General features: G+C 46.8%; 1 protein-coding gene across 1 annotated transcript in view; it reads left to right on the top strand.

The window, feature by feature from the left end:
- The window catches only part of ADGRD1 (adhesion G protein-coupled receptor D1), a 919,695-nt gene that overhangs the window by 149,667 nt on the left and 754,745 nt on the right, over positions 1 to 15,283 (top strand). The gene's annotated exons all lie outside the window — the stretch shown is intronic.

Here is a 15,283-nt window from a genome sequence, read left to right as displayed (position 1 = left end):
TCCCTCAGACCGTTGGACTCAAAACTATGAACAAATTCCTATGCACACTTATATATCTTATTAGTGGACTACCCCTTTAAGTACGCAGCACAGTTCCCCCCACATTAGGTAGGCAGCATAGTACCCCCCACATTAGGTTGGCAGTATAGATCCCCTCACATTAGGCTGGCAGTATAATTCCCCCACATTAGGCTGGCAGTATAGTTCCCCCACATTAGGTTGTAGTTCCACCACATTAGGTTGTCAGCATATTTCCACCACATTTAGTTGGCAGTATAGTTCCCCCACATAAGGCTGGCAGCATAGTATCCCCCACATTAGGGTTGGCAGTATAGTTCCCCCACATTAGGTTGTAGTTCCCCCACATTAGGTTGGCAGTATAGTACCCCCACATTTAGTTGGCAGTATAGTTCCCCCACATTAGGCTGGCAGTATAATTCCCCCACATTAGGCTGGCAGTATAGTTCCCCCACATTAGGTTGTAGTTCCACCACATTAGGTTGTCAGCATATTTCCACCACATTTAGTTGGCAGTATAGTTCCCCCACATAAGGCTGGCAGTATAGTTCCCCCACATTAGGTTGGCAGTATAGTTCCCCCACATTAGGTTGGCAGTATAGTTCTCCCACATTAGGTTGTAGTTCCCCCACATTAGGTTGGCAGTATAGTTTCCCCACATTAGGCTGGCAGTATAGTTCCCCCCACATTAGGTTGTAGTTCCCCTGCATAAGGTTGGCAGTATAGTTCCCCCACATTAGGCTGGCAGTATAGTTCCCCCACATTAGGCTGCCAGTATAGTTCCCCCACATTAGGCTGGCAGTATAGTTTGCCCACATTAGGCTTGCAGTATAGTTCCCTCACATTAGGCTTGCAGTATAGTTCCCCCACATTAGGCTGGCAGTATAGTTCCCCCACATTAGGCTGGCTGTATAGTTCCCCCACATTAGGTTGTAGTTCCACCACATTAGGTTGTCAGCATATTTCCACCACATTTAGTTGGCAGTATAGTTCCCCCACATAAGGCTGGCAGTATAGTTCCCCCACATTAGGTTGGCAGTATAGTTCTCCCACATTAGGTTGTAGTTCCCCCACATTAGGTTGGCAGTATAGTTTCCCCACAATAGGCTGGCAGTATAGTTCCCCCCACATTAGGTTGTAGTTCCCCTACATAAGGTTGGCAGTATAGTTCCCCCACATTAGGATGGCAATATAGTTCCCCCACATTAGGCTGGCAGTATAGTTCCCCCACATTAGGCTGGCAGTATAGTTCCCCCACATTAGGCTTGCAGTATAGTTCCCCCACATTAGGCTGGCAGTATAGTTCACCCCACATTAGGTTGTAGTTCCCCCACATTAGGTTGGCAGTATAGTTCCCCCACATTAGGTTGGCAGTATAGTTTCCCCACAATAGGCTGGCAGTATAGTTCCCACCACATTAGGTTGTAGTTCCCCTACATAAGGTTGGCAGTATAGTTCCCCCACATTAGGATGGCAATATAGTTCCCCCACGTTAGGCTGGCAGTATAGTTCCCCCACATTAGGCTGGCAGTATAGTTCCCCCACATTAGGTTGTAGTTCCACCACATTAGGTTGTCAGCATATTTCCACCACATTTAGTTGGCAGTATAGTTCCCCCACATAAGGCTGGCAGTATAGTTCCCCCACATTAGGTTGGCAGTATAGTTCCCCCACATTAGGTTGGCAGTATAGTTCTCCCACATTAGGTTGTAGTTCCCCCACATTAGGTTGGCAGTATAGTTTCCCCACATTAGGCTGGCAGTATAGTTCCCCCCACATTAGGTTGTAGTTCCCCTGCATAAGGTTGGCAGTATAGTTCCCCCACATTAGGCTGGCAGTATAGTTCCCCCACATTAGGCTGCCAGTATAGTTCCCCCACATTAGGCTGGCAGTATAGTTTGCCCACATTAGGCTTGCAGTATAGTTCCCTCACATTAGGCTTGCAGTATAGTTCCCCCACATTAGGCTGGCAGTATAGTTCCCCCACATTAGGCTGGCTGTATAGTTCCCCCACATTAGGTTGTAGTTCCACCACATTAGGTTGTCAGCATATTTCCACCACATTTAGTTGGCAGTATAGTTCCCCCACATAAGGCTGGCAGTATAGTTCCCCCACATTAGGTTGGCAGTATAGTTCTCCCACATTAGGTTGTAGTTCCCCCACATTAGGTTGGCAGTATAGTTTCCCCACAATAGGCTGGCAGTATAGTTCCCCCCACATTAGGTTGTAGTTCCCCTACATAAGGTTGGCAGTATAGTTCCCCCACATTAGGATGGCAATATAGTTCCCCCACATTAGGCTGGCAGTATAGTTCCCCACATTAGGCTGGCAGTATAGTTCCCCCACATTAGGCTTGCAGTATAGTTCCCCCACATTAGGCTGGCAGTATAGTTCACCCCACATTAGGTTGTAGTTCCCCCACATTAGGTTGGCAGTATAGTTCCCCCACATTAGGTTGGCAGTATAGTTTCCCCACAATAGGCTGGCAGTATAGTTCCCACCACATTAGGTTGTAGTTCCCCTACATAAGGTTGGCAGTATAGTTCCCCCACATTAGGATGGCAATATAGTTCCCCCACGTTAGGCTGGCAGTATAGTTCCCCCACATTAGGCTGGCAGTATAGTTCCCCCACATTAGGCTAGCAGTATAGTTCGCCCACATTAGGCTTGCAGTATAGTTCCCCCACATTAGGCTGGCAGTATAGTTCACCCCACATTAGGTTGTAGTTCCCCCACATTAGGTTGGCAGTATAGTTCCCCCACATTTAGTTGGCAGTATAGTTCCCCCCACATTAGGCTGGCAGTATGTTCCCCCACAGACATACAGCTTCCAGCCATACAGTGTATGGCTGGAGGTTGTCTGTCTGTGTACTGCCCCACTTCAGTGCTCCGACCTCCGGTCCGGTCATAGCAGTAGGTACCAGGACCGGAGGAGTGGTGGTCGGAGCACTGAAGCTGACGTGCCACTAGTAACACTTACCAAGCTGTCCAGCGCACGTCCTGCTCGCTGCTCTGCTCCTCCGCGCTCCATTGCTAAGGGCGCACACACGGGACTTCAGTGATGTCCCTGCGTGCGCTACCTTCCGGAGGTCCTTACGTTTTTAAAGTAAACGCGGGGCCACTGAGAGTTAACAGGGGCATCCCTGTGTCCCAAAAACACCTTTCGGGACACAGGGATGTCCTTAGGCAGCGGTGGCAAAAACACCTTGCGGGTGTCTCGGCCGGCCGCATGTGGCCTGCGGGCCGTAGTTTGAGGACCCCTGCCTTATCTTGAATAATTTCCCTTGGGTTATGTGTTGCGCCCTATTATTTTATCGATATATCTTTATTTGATAAATTCGCATGCAGTGAAAATATTAAATACATCTGACTGTGCTCTAGGCTAGAGAAAGTGCTAAAATTTAAAATTTCCCCACATACTGCAGAAGCCCCATTCACTTAAATGGCTAGAATGTAAGCAACAAGTGATTAACCTCATTTTACGTTAACTTTGCAGGACAAAAAAGTACAGTCTGCTGTGCTGTACAGTCCTGTAAACTCTGAATGTTTGGGAAATGGACAACACATAATCACTAGCTGACTATGATCAGGCCCTAGTTGTAGTAGGCCATCAAAAACGTCTGTTTAAAATCTGGTCAGGAAGGAGGTTAGGATAAAAGAACTGTCTCTTACCTTTCTTTATAACATAGCTCACGTACACGCCCGCAGTATAATGTCACGAATCCAAATCAGGAAATACAGGACAGCGGAGCTCCATTATACCAGCAGTGGTACAGGAGCAAGAAATGTAAGAGAGCATTCTTTTTTTTTTTTGCCAACCCCCTCCCTGAACAAATGTATAAGAGATCCTGTCACCAGGTTTTACCCTATCAGGCTGCTTACACTGTGCTATGGGCGTTTAAATAATCATTCTTATCATGATGGTGGTATATCTGTCCATTCTTGCTATCACAGAAAAAGTCATGTGCCATATGCGAATCCCTACTAAGTAGTCACTGACGCTATAACTGGTCATAATTAGTCACAAGCATTTCCCCATGATCATGTGTCTGACTGCTGGGATCCCCCATGATCACCATTGCATACTGCCAGTCCATTTATTCTCTATGGGGGTCGCTTGAGATAGTTGAGCACTGTACTTACCTGTCTCAGGTGGCCTCCATAACCATGCTGTATGTGCATGTGTGACCACCTCTCCATTCTGATTAGAGATTTGGGCCCCAATTCTCAAGATCATGGTAAGTCCCAGCAGTCTGAAGACCCGCAATCGGACACTTCGTCCCTATTCTGTGAATAGAGAATAGGCTGGGACAACCCCTTTAATCCACTAATTTGTCTGGGATTCTTGATGGACTCTGTAACAGAGACTTCTAGCAAAACCTCCAATGCAGATGTGAACAAAGCCTAAACTTTCTATCCATTGCACATTATGACAAACAAATTCAAACTGTCATGTCTATATTTAGAATTTTTACTTGCTTTTATAGCCCAAATTATGTCCCAAGGAATGCTGAGAATGAAAGCATTTAAATCCTATTCTATTGTCCAAAATTATAGTACAGTTTCATCTTTTTTTCTGAGTATAGCAGGTATTTAAAATAATATGACAGTAGAAATACTGGTTACATTTTTTTGCATAGAAACCGGCTTTAGCTTCATGATCATTAGTAAGAAACATGTTAGAAATACAAGAATGATAACCAAGGTCACACAAATAACAACTAATTACTAATAACATCAAACAGCATAGAGCATGGCAGTATTCTATATAGGGACAGGATTCATCTCACTGTAATTACAGGAGTAACTGCTCTGAAATGAACAAGATGTGCTTTAACTCCAGATTGGCAGCTTTATTTGAGGGTATTTACATCCAAATCAGGTGAACGGTGTAGGAATTACAACAGTTTGCATATGTGCCTCCCACTTGCTAAGGGACCAAAATGTTATGGGACAATTGGCTTCTCAGTTGTTCCATGGCCAGGTGTGTATTATTCCCTCATTATCCCAATTACAATGAGCAGATAAAAGGTCCAGAGTTCATTTCAAGTGTGCTATTTGCATTTGCAATATGTTGCTGTCAACTCTCAAGATTAAATCCAAAGAGCTGTCACTATCAGTGAAGCAAGCCATCATTAGGCTGAAAAAAACATAGAGATTGCCAAAACATTAGGCGTGGCCAAAACAACTATTTGCAACATTCTTAAAAAGAAGGAATGCACCGGTGAGCTCAGGAACACCAAAAGACCCAGAAGACCAAGGAAAACAACTGTGGAGGATGACCGAATAATTATTTCCCTGGTGCAGAAAACCCCCTTTACAACAGTTGGTCAGATCAAGAACACTCTCCAGGAGGTAGGCGTATGTGTGTCAAAGCCAACAATCAAGAGAAAACTTCACCAGAGTGAGCCTCAAAAACAAGAAGGCCAGATTCGAGTTTGCCAAACGACATCTAAAAAAGCCTTCACAGTTCACTTGTCTCGGAGCTAAATGGCTATGTTGTAAGATTATTATAACGCTGTGGCTTCCCTTCTTCAACTAAATGTCCCATGATTCCTTATTTGTAAGTGTGAGGTCACTTTTCTCCCTCCCACACATCAGCCACCCCACCCTTTGAAGCACAAATAAGCTACATTCCATGCAAAAGACCACTGTTTTCTAACCAGGGTGCCTTCAGCTGTTGCAAAAATACAAATACTTGTAGAATGATCTATGCCCCAACCGGACAGGCTCCCTTTCATCACCTGAATAGTGATGTAATGTCTCGGGCCGCACTGCAACCTGGGAAAACCTGAAACAACAATCATTTTGTTTGCTGTTAAAATAAACTTTGGGGCAAAACTCACAAAAGAATTGTGAGACCATAATCATGCACAGATAAATACAGTATATTATAAACTACTGCTTTACAGCCCCTGTAGCATGGTCAAATAAAAAAATAAATAAATCATGGAATACCCCTTTAAACATGTACTTTTCCAATAGCCTCACTTGTACTAACACTAGAACTCTATTTGCTGGCTTGACAACTGTACTATAAAATGTTCTATCCCTACTTCTCTTTTTATCCTGTTCAGTGCAAACTGCTGCATAGTTAGTTATCAGTGAGATAGAAACTTTTTAGGTGGATATCACAACTTAAAGGGGTTATCCACCATAAGGTGATTTTAGTACGTACCTGGCAGGCAGTAATGGACATGCTTAGGAAGGATCTTGTCTTGGGGCTAAATGGCTATGTTTTGAGATTAGCATAACACTGTGGCTAGCTTTTTGTGAACTGGTATTTCCTGTTTGACTTTTCTTTTTTTTTTTTTTACTACAAATCCCATAATTCCATTTTCCTCCCTGCCACACATCAGCCACCCCACCCATTGAAACATAAATGAGCTGCATGACAACAATCATTTTGTATGCTGTTAAAAATAAATATTGGAGTTAAAGTCATATAAGAATTGTGAGAAAACAGTCACACACAGGAAAAGACACTATATTATGAACTACACTAACTTTACAGCCACTGTAGTGTGGTGTCCCAGTACAGAACACGGTTCTGTACAGTCCTTAAGTCCCCTCAGGTAGAGTCCCTCAGGTCCAAAGGGCTCTCCTGAAGGGCTCCCCCCTAAGACATTATGGTAGTATATTGTATTCTGTTGTATATAAGGTATGTACATTTATTATAAGCATTGTACAGTGAATGTAAACTGTATATGAAGGTTGTTAGGATATTTACCCCGTATAGGACCTTCCTACGGTCATGTGATGAGTCATGTGATGTGTGATCATGTGATATATCCAGAGTTCCATGGGCACAGGTAACCACAGGCTGCCAGCTACCAATGGTCTTTAGTCCAGTCCCCTGATATATAAGGGGCTGTAGTCTCTATTCTCACTCTCTTGATTCCTGGACCTAAAAGCATGCACAAGTCCTGTACAAGTCAAGTCCAGCATATCTAGGCCAAAGCCTACAAACCTGCAGCCACATCAAATCTGTGAGTACAAGTCAAGTCCCTACTGTCCCTACCAAAGTGATAACAGTAGTACAGAGGCCTGCAGCATCATTATAATAACTACAAGTCCAAGAAAGCCTGAGAGGTTCCCTGTGTCCTGGTCACCTCTGTGGAAGTTGGCTGTTTGTAAAGACTGTTCTATGCCTTCTTCACAAGTAAGTTCAAGTTGCATAAAAAAACCTGCTTTGGACTCTCCTTCATCATATGCCGTTTTGGGCTGATTGTCGGCGGTAAATTACGCCAAACAACCACATCCTGGCATCACGAACATTAGGGGTTGACAACATCTTGCCCCAGGGGTTAATACCATCCAACTCCACCACTCACTGCAACACCCCGTGGTCACCACAGTAACATAGTCAAATAAAAAAATTCCTGGAATGCTCCTTTAAAAATGAATAGTTTGAAGCTCATTGTCCCGAAAACAAAATAAGCTACAAGACCCCTTATCTAATGTACCACTTTTATTGGTGTCATTGGACATACATGAGGTTTTTCTAGTCAAATTTCAGTTTTTATACCTTATATGATATTTCCAAATGACAATTCATACAATACAAACAAAATATAAAATACATCTGTCACGATGCCGGCTGGCAGGAGGTGGATCCTCTGTGCCAGAGAGGGATAGGCGTGGACCGTGCTAGTGGACCGGTTCTAAGTCACTACTGGTATTCACCAGAGCCCGCCGCAAAGCGGGATGGTCTTGCTGCGGCGGTAGTGACCAGGTCGTATCCACTAGCAACGGCTCAACCTCTCTGACTGCTGAAGATAGGCGCGGTACAAGGGAGTAGACAGAAGCAAGGTCGGACGTAGCAGAAGGTCGGGGCAGGCAGCAAGGATCGTAGTCAGGGGCAACGGCAGGAGGTCTGGAACACAGGCTAGGAACACACAAGGAACGCTTTCACTGGCACAATGGCAACAAGATCCGGCGAGGGAGTGCAGGGGAAGTGAGGTATACATAGGGAGTGCACAGGTGAACATACTAATTAGAACCAGTTGCGCCAATCAGCGGCGCAGTGGCCCTTTAAATCGCAGAGACCCGGCGCGCGCGCGCCCTAGGGAGCGGGGCCGCGCGCGCCGGGACAGGACCGACGGAGAGCGAGTCAGGTACGGGAGCCGGGGTGCGCATCGCGAGCGGGCGCCACCCGCATCGCGAATCGCGTTCCCGGCTGGAGGCGGAATCGCAGCGCACCGGGTCAGTGGATCTGACCGGAGCGCTGCAGTAGCGAGAGTGTAGCGAGCGCTCCGGGGAGGAGCGGGGACCCGGAGCGCTCGGCGTAACAGTACCCCCCCCCTTGGGTCTCCCCCTCTTCTTAGAGCCTGAGAACCTGAGGAGCAGACTTTTGTCTAGGATATTGTCCTCAGGTTCCCAGGATCTCTCTTCAGGACCACAGCCCTCCCAATCGACCAAAAAAAAGGTTTTCCCTCTGACCTTCTTGGAGGCCAGTATCTCCTTTACTGAGAAGATGTCCGAGGAGCCGGAAACAGGAGTGGGAGAAACAAGTTTGGGAGAGAAACGGTTGATGATGAGTGGTTTAAGAAGAGAAACGTGAAAGGCATTAGGAATACGAAGAGAAGGAGGAAGAAGAAGTTTGTAAGAGACAGGATTAATCTGGCACAAAATTTTGAAAGGACCAAGATAGCGTGGTCCCAATTTGTAGCTAGGAACACGGAAGCGGACATATTTAGCGGAGAGCCATACCTTGTCTCCTGGAGAAAAAATGGGGGGAGCTCTTCTTTTCTTATCAGCAAACTTCTTCATGCGTGATGAAGCCTGTAAGAGAGAATTTTGGGTCTCTTTCCATATGGTGGAAAGATCACGAGTTATTTCATCCACAGCGGGCAAACCAGAGGGCAAGGGAGTAGGGAGGGGGGGTAGAGGGTGACGGCCGTACACCACGAAAAATGGGGATTTGGAAGAAGATTCAGAAACTCTGAAGTTATACGAGAATTCGGCCCATGGTAGAAGATCTGCCCAGTCATCCTGGCGGGAGGAAACAAAATGCCGTAAATAATCACCCAGGACCTGGTTAATTCTTTCTACTTGCCCATTGGATTGAGGATGATAAGCAGAAGAAAAGTTTAATTTAATCTTGAGTTGTTTACAGAGAGCCCTCCAGAATTTTGACACGAATTGGACGCCTCTATCCGAGACGATCTGCGTGGGCAACCCGTGAAGACGAAAAATGTGTACAAAAAATTGTTTTGCCAACTGAGGCGCAGAAGGAAGACCAGGAAGAGGGATGAAATGTGCCATCTTGGAGAATCGATCAACGACCACCCAAACAACAGTGTTGCCACGGGATGGGGGTAAGTCTGTAATAAAGTCCATACCAATCTGAGACCAAGGCTGTTCGGGGACAGGCAGAGGATGAAGAAGACCAGCGGGCTTCTGGCGAGGAGTCTTATCCCGGGCACAGACAGTGCAGGCCCGCACAAAATCAACAACATCCGTCTCCAGAGTCGGCCACCAATAGAAACGAGAGATGAGTTGCACGGATTTCTTGATGCCCGCATGGCCTGCGAGATGGGAGGAGTGACCCCATTTGAGGATTCCGAGGCGTTGGCGTGGAGTGACGAAGGTCTTCCCTGGAGGAGTTTGCCTGATGGAGGCTGGAGAAGTGGAGATCAGGCAGTCAGGAGGAATGATGTGTTGCGGAGAGAGCTCTACTTCCGAGGCATCCGAGGAACGAGAGAGAGCATCGGCCCTAATGTTCTTATCGGCAGGCCGAAAGTGAATTTCAAAATTAAATCGGGCAAAGAACAGAGACCACCTGGCCTGGCGAGGATTCAGCCGTTGGGCAGACTGGAGATAGGAGAGATTCTTGTGATCGGTGTAAATAATAACTGGAAATCTTGATCCCTCCAGCAGATGCCTCCATTCCTCAAGTGCTAATTTAATGGCTAGTAGCTCTCGATCCCCGATGGAGTAGTTCCTCTCCGCCGGAGAGAAGGTCCTAGAAAAGAAACCACAAGTAACAGCATGCCCGGAAGAATTTTTTTGTAGAAGGACCGCTCCCGCTCCTACTGAGGAGGCATCTACTTCCAATAGGAAGGGTTTAGATGGGTCAGGTCTGGAGAGCACGGGAGCAGAAGAAAAGGCAGACTTGAGCTGTTTAAAGGCGTCTTCCGCTTGAGGAGGCCATGACTTGGGATTGGCATTCTTTTTGGTTAAAGCCACGATAGGAGCCACAATGGTGGAAAAATGTGGAATAAATTGTCTGTAATAATTGGCGAACCCCAAAAAACGTTGGATAGCACGGAGTCCGGAGGGGCGTGGCCAATCTAAGACGGCAGAGAGTTTGTCTGGATCCATTTGTAGTCCCTGGCCAGAGACCAAGTATCCTAGGAAAGGAAGAGATTGACATTCAAATAGACATTTCTCCATCTTGGCATAAAGTTGATTGTCACGAAGTCTCTGAAGAACCATGCGGACATGCTGGCGGTGTTCTTCTAGGTTGGCAGAAAAAATCAGGATATCGTCCAGATACACAACAACACAGGAATATAAGAGATCACGAAAAATTTCATTAACAAAGTCTTGGAAGACGGCAGGGGCGTTGCACAGGCCAAAGGGCATGACCAGATACTCAAAGTGTCCATCTCTAGTGTTAAATGCCGTTTTCCATTCATCCCCCTCTCTGATGCGGATGAGATTATAAGCACCTCTTAAGTCCAGTTTGGTAAAGATGTGGGCACCTTGGAGGCGATCAAAGAGTTCAGAGATAAGAGGTAGAGGGTAGCGGTTCTTTACCGTGATTTTATTAAGACCGCGGTAGTCAATGCAAGGACGTAGGGAGCCATCTTTTTTGGACACAAAGAAAAATCCGGCTCCGGCAGGAGAGGAGGATTTGCGGATAAAGCCCTTTTTTAAATTTTCCTGGATGTACTCAGACATAGCAAGAGTCTCTGGGGCGGAGAGAGGATAAATTGTGCCCCGGGGTGGAGTAGTGCCCGGGAGGAGGTCAATAGGACAGTCATAAGGCCTGTGAGGAGGTAGAGTCTCAGCTTGTTTTTTGCAAAATACATCCGCAAAGTCCATATAGGCCTTAGGGAGACCGGTTACAGGGGAAACCACAGGGTCACGGCAAGGAGTACTGGGAACCGGTTTAAGGCAGTCCTTGAAACAAGAGGTACCCCAACTCTTGATCTCCCCAGTGGACCAATCCAGGGTTGGGGAATGGTGTTGAAGCCAGGGTAGTCCAAGGAGAATTTCGGAAGTACAATTGGGGAGGACCAAAAACTCAATTTTTTCGTGATGAGGTCCGATGCACATTAGGAGGGGCTCCGTGCGGAAACGTATGGTACAGTCCAATCTTTCATTGTTAACACAATTGATGTAGAGGGGTCTGGCGAGACTGGTCACCGGGATGTTGAACCTGTTGATGAGAGAGGCCAAAATAAAATTTCCTGCAGATCCGGAATCCAAGAAGGCCATAGTAGAGAAGGAGAAGGTAGAGGCAGATATCCGCACAGGCACAGTAAGACGTGGAGAAGCAGAGTTGACATCAAGGACTGTCTCACCTTTGTGCGGAGTCAGCGTACGTCTTTCCAGGCGGGGAGGACGGATAGGACAATCCTTCAGGAAGTGTTCGGTACCGGCACAGTACAGGCAGAGATTCTCCATGCGGCGTCGTGTCCTCTCTTGAGGTGTCAGGCGAGACCGGTCGACCTGCATAGCCTCCACGGCGGGAGGCACAGGAACGGATTGCAGGGGACCAGAGGAGAGAGGAGCCGGGGAGAAAAAACGCCTCGTGCGAACAAAGTCCATATCCTGGCGGAGCTCCTGACGCCTTTCGGAAAAACGCATGTCAATGCGAGTGGCTAGATGAATGAGTTCATGTAGGTTAGCAGGGATTTCTCGTGCGGCCAGAACATCTTTAATGTTGCTGGATAGGCCTTTTTTAAAGGTCGCGCAGAGGGCCTCATTATTCCAGGATAGTTCTGAAGCAAGAGTACGGAATTGTACGGCGTACTCGCCAACGGAAGAATTACCCTGGACCAGGTTCAACAGGGCAGTCTCAGCAGAAGAGGCTCGGGCAGTTTCCTCAAAGACACTTCGAATTTCCGAGAAGAAGGAGTGTACAGAGGCAGTGACAGGGTCATTGCGGTCCCAGAGCGGTGTGGCCCATGACAGAGCTTTTCCAGACAGAAGGCTGACTACGAAAGCCACCTTAGACCTTTCAGTAGGAAACTGGTCCGACATCATCTCCAAGTGCAGGGAACATTGAGAAAGAAAGCCACGGCAAAATTTAGAGTCCCCATCAAATTTATCCGGCAAGGATAGTCGTAGGCCTGAAGCGGCCACTCGCTGCGGAGGAGGTGCAGGAGCTGGCGGAGGAGATGATTGCTGAAGCTGTGGTAGTAGCTGCTGTAGCATCACGGTCAGTTGAGACAGCTGGTGGCCTTGTTGCGCTATCTGTTGTGACTGCTGGGCGACCACCGTGGTGAGGTCGGCGACAACTGGCAGAGGAACTTCAGCGGGATCCATGGCCGGATCTACTGTCGCGATGCCGGCTGGCAGGAGGTGGATCCTCTGTGCCAGAGAGGGATAGGCGTGGACCGTGCTAGTGGACCGGTTCTAAGTCACTACTGGTATTCACCAGAGCCCGCCGCAAAGCGGGATGGTCTTGCTGCGGCGGTAGTGACCAGGTCGTATCCACTAGCAACGGCTCAACCTCTCTGACTGCTGAAGATAGGCGCGGTACAAGGGAGTAGACAGAAGCAAGGTCGGACGTAGCAGAAGGTCGGGGCAGGCAGCAAGGATCGTAGTCAGGGGCAACGGCAGGAGGTCTGGAACACAGGCTAGGAACACACAAGGAACGCTTTCACTGGCACAATGGCAACAAGATCCGGCGAGGGAGTGCAGGGGAAGTGAGGTATACATAGGGAGTGCACAGGTGAACACACTAATTAGAACCAGTTGCGCCAATCAGCGGCGCAGTGGCCCTTTAAATCGCAGAGACCCGGCGCGCGCGCGCCCTAGGGAGCGGGGCCGCGCGCGCCGGGCAGGACCGACGGAGAGCGAGTCAGGTACGGGAGCCGGGGTGCGCATCGCGAGCGGGCGCCACCCGCATCGCGAATCGCATCCCGGCTGGAGGCGGAATCGCAGCGCACCGGGTCAGTGGATCTGACCGGAGCGCTGCAGTAGCGAGAGTGTAGCGAGCGCTCCGGGGAGGAGCGGGGACCCGGAGCGCTCGGCGTAACAACATCAATATTAAACTTCTAACCCCACTCATAATATTCTTTCCGTTACAATCATAAAGAAAAAATTTAAACAACCAGATCCATTTATTCAGGACCTTGAATCTGTAAATTGAGTCAGTAAAGTCATGAAAGGTCTCCCTGGTACACTTTTTATAAAGAGTTTAAGTGGATTGATACTTTAGTGGATATAAAACCATCAAAGGGGGACATTTATCAAGGCTTGTACGTGGCTTTTCTGTGGACATCTGTAGCACAAATGTCGCACTTGTGCAGAAACTGCATCTTTTTGCTCAAGTGATTTTGCCTAAACTGACTTAGGTACACAATTTAGCATTTTTACTCTGCAGTGGTCAGCGATTTATGACGTGTAATTTTTCTAAAAAAGTTGCAGATTTGTCACACAGCCCTTAATTATACAAAAAACATACACCAGCCAAGACCTGGCTTATAAAACTGTCTGTAGACAGCAGCTTTACAAAGTCGCACAAAAGTTGCACAGGTGGAAAAACCGCAAAGTCGCAGAGAATGGCGTCATACAAAGTGGTGTTCTGAAGTGAAATTTCACCTAAATATGTATTAGCCCCATATTTATCACAGGCACCATTTAATAAATTGTTGCTTTTACACTCCAACTACACCATCAAAACCTGTGCATAAAATCATTGTACCTACACTGACTTGGATAAATGTCCCCCAATAAGTTTATCTAGAACCTAAGGTTGGAATTCCACTAGTTTTTTTGGGGGGGGAGAAACACCAATTCTGCCGGATGGCGTTTTTTCGGCCAAAAAACGCTGCAGCCAGATGTTAGCTGTAAATCAATGAGAAATCCCAAAATTATTTTTCAACTTGGCGTTTTTCAGTTTGGCGTTTTTTTTTTTTTTTTTTTATCCTTTTGGTGTTTTTTCATTCTTTTTTGGTGTTTTTCAGCTCCTTGGTGGTTTTGCTAAATCGCAGCTTGTTAAGCCTATGGCGTTTTTTCCCCTGAAATCGTGGCGTTTTTCTCCCATAGAAGTCTATGGGAGTGAAAAAATGCCAAGAAAAGCGCCATGTGGGTTTTAACTTTGGCGATTTTTCAGGTGGTTTTTATTATCTTTTGGACTTTAGCGATCCAAAAAAGTGATGGAGATACCTTTTTTAATAAAATTTCGTAGGGTACCATTAACAAAAAATTATAAAAAAAAAAAAAAAAGATACATTAGTGATGAAAAAAATTGTATTTAACGAAATGTATCTTTTTTATAACAACATTTTTATAAATTTTTAAACAGGGATCAATTGATGTGGGCGGGCAGGGCACTAAAAATATAGCCAACAATAATAAAAATGTAGTGTGTGTGTTTTTCACTTTTTTTTCTTTATTTTTTAGGTGGTGCTACTACTAATTCTAGCATGGAACACACTGTTCCATGATGGGAGTAGTAGAACCAGTACTAATTGACAGATCGCCCCGGGCCTGTTGCGATCCTCCTGTATAATTTATAGTATGGCCGGCCACTCTTCTATAGTCCCCTGCACTGCCGTATATATACACCTATTCATATTTCCCGCAGAGAGCTGTGATTGGCCAGATGGTTCCAGCCAATCACAGCTCTCTGCGGGAAATATGAATAGGTGTATATATACGGCAGTGCAGGGGACCATAGAAGAGCGGCCAGCCGCATCTATCCATTATTCAGGAGGATCACAGCGGGTGCCTGGAGTGACATCTGCTGTGATCTTTCCTTAACTGCAGGTACTACTACTCCCAACATGGAGCGCACCCTGTTAAATGCTCGGAGCTGTAGTACCTGCATTAATAGACAGATTGCAACTGGTGTCAGAAGTTACACTCGCTGCGATCTGTCTATTAATGCAGGTACTAAAGCTTCCAGCATGGAGCTCCCAGCATGCTCCATGATGGGAGTAGTAGTACCTACAGTTAAGTACAGATCACAGCGGGTATAACTCCTGACATCCGCTATGATCGTATCTATTGCAGAGATGCGGAGCGGCTCTATACAGCGCTCCGCATCTCTGCACTGTGCTCCGGCCAATGATGTGAATA

The sequence above is a fragment of the Hyla sarda genome, chromosome 1 (assembly GCF_029499605.1).
Source record: "Hyla sarda isolate aHylSar1 chromosome 1, aHylSar1.hap1, whole genome shotgun sequence".
In the NCBI taxonomy this organism is placed as follows: domain Eukaryota; kingdom Metazoa; phylum Chordata; class Amphibia; order Anura; family Hylidae; genus Hyla; species Hyla sarda.
The sequence above is the reverse complement of the archived record's forward strand: the minus strand, read 5'-3'. Positions and strand labels throughout refer to the sequence as shown.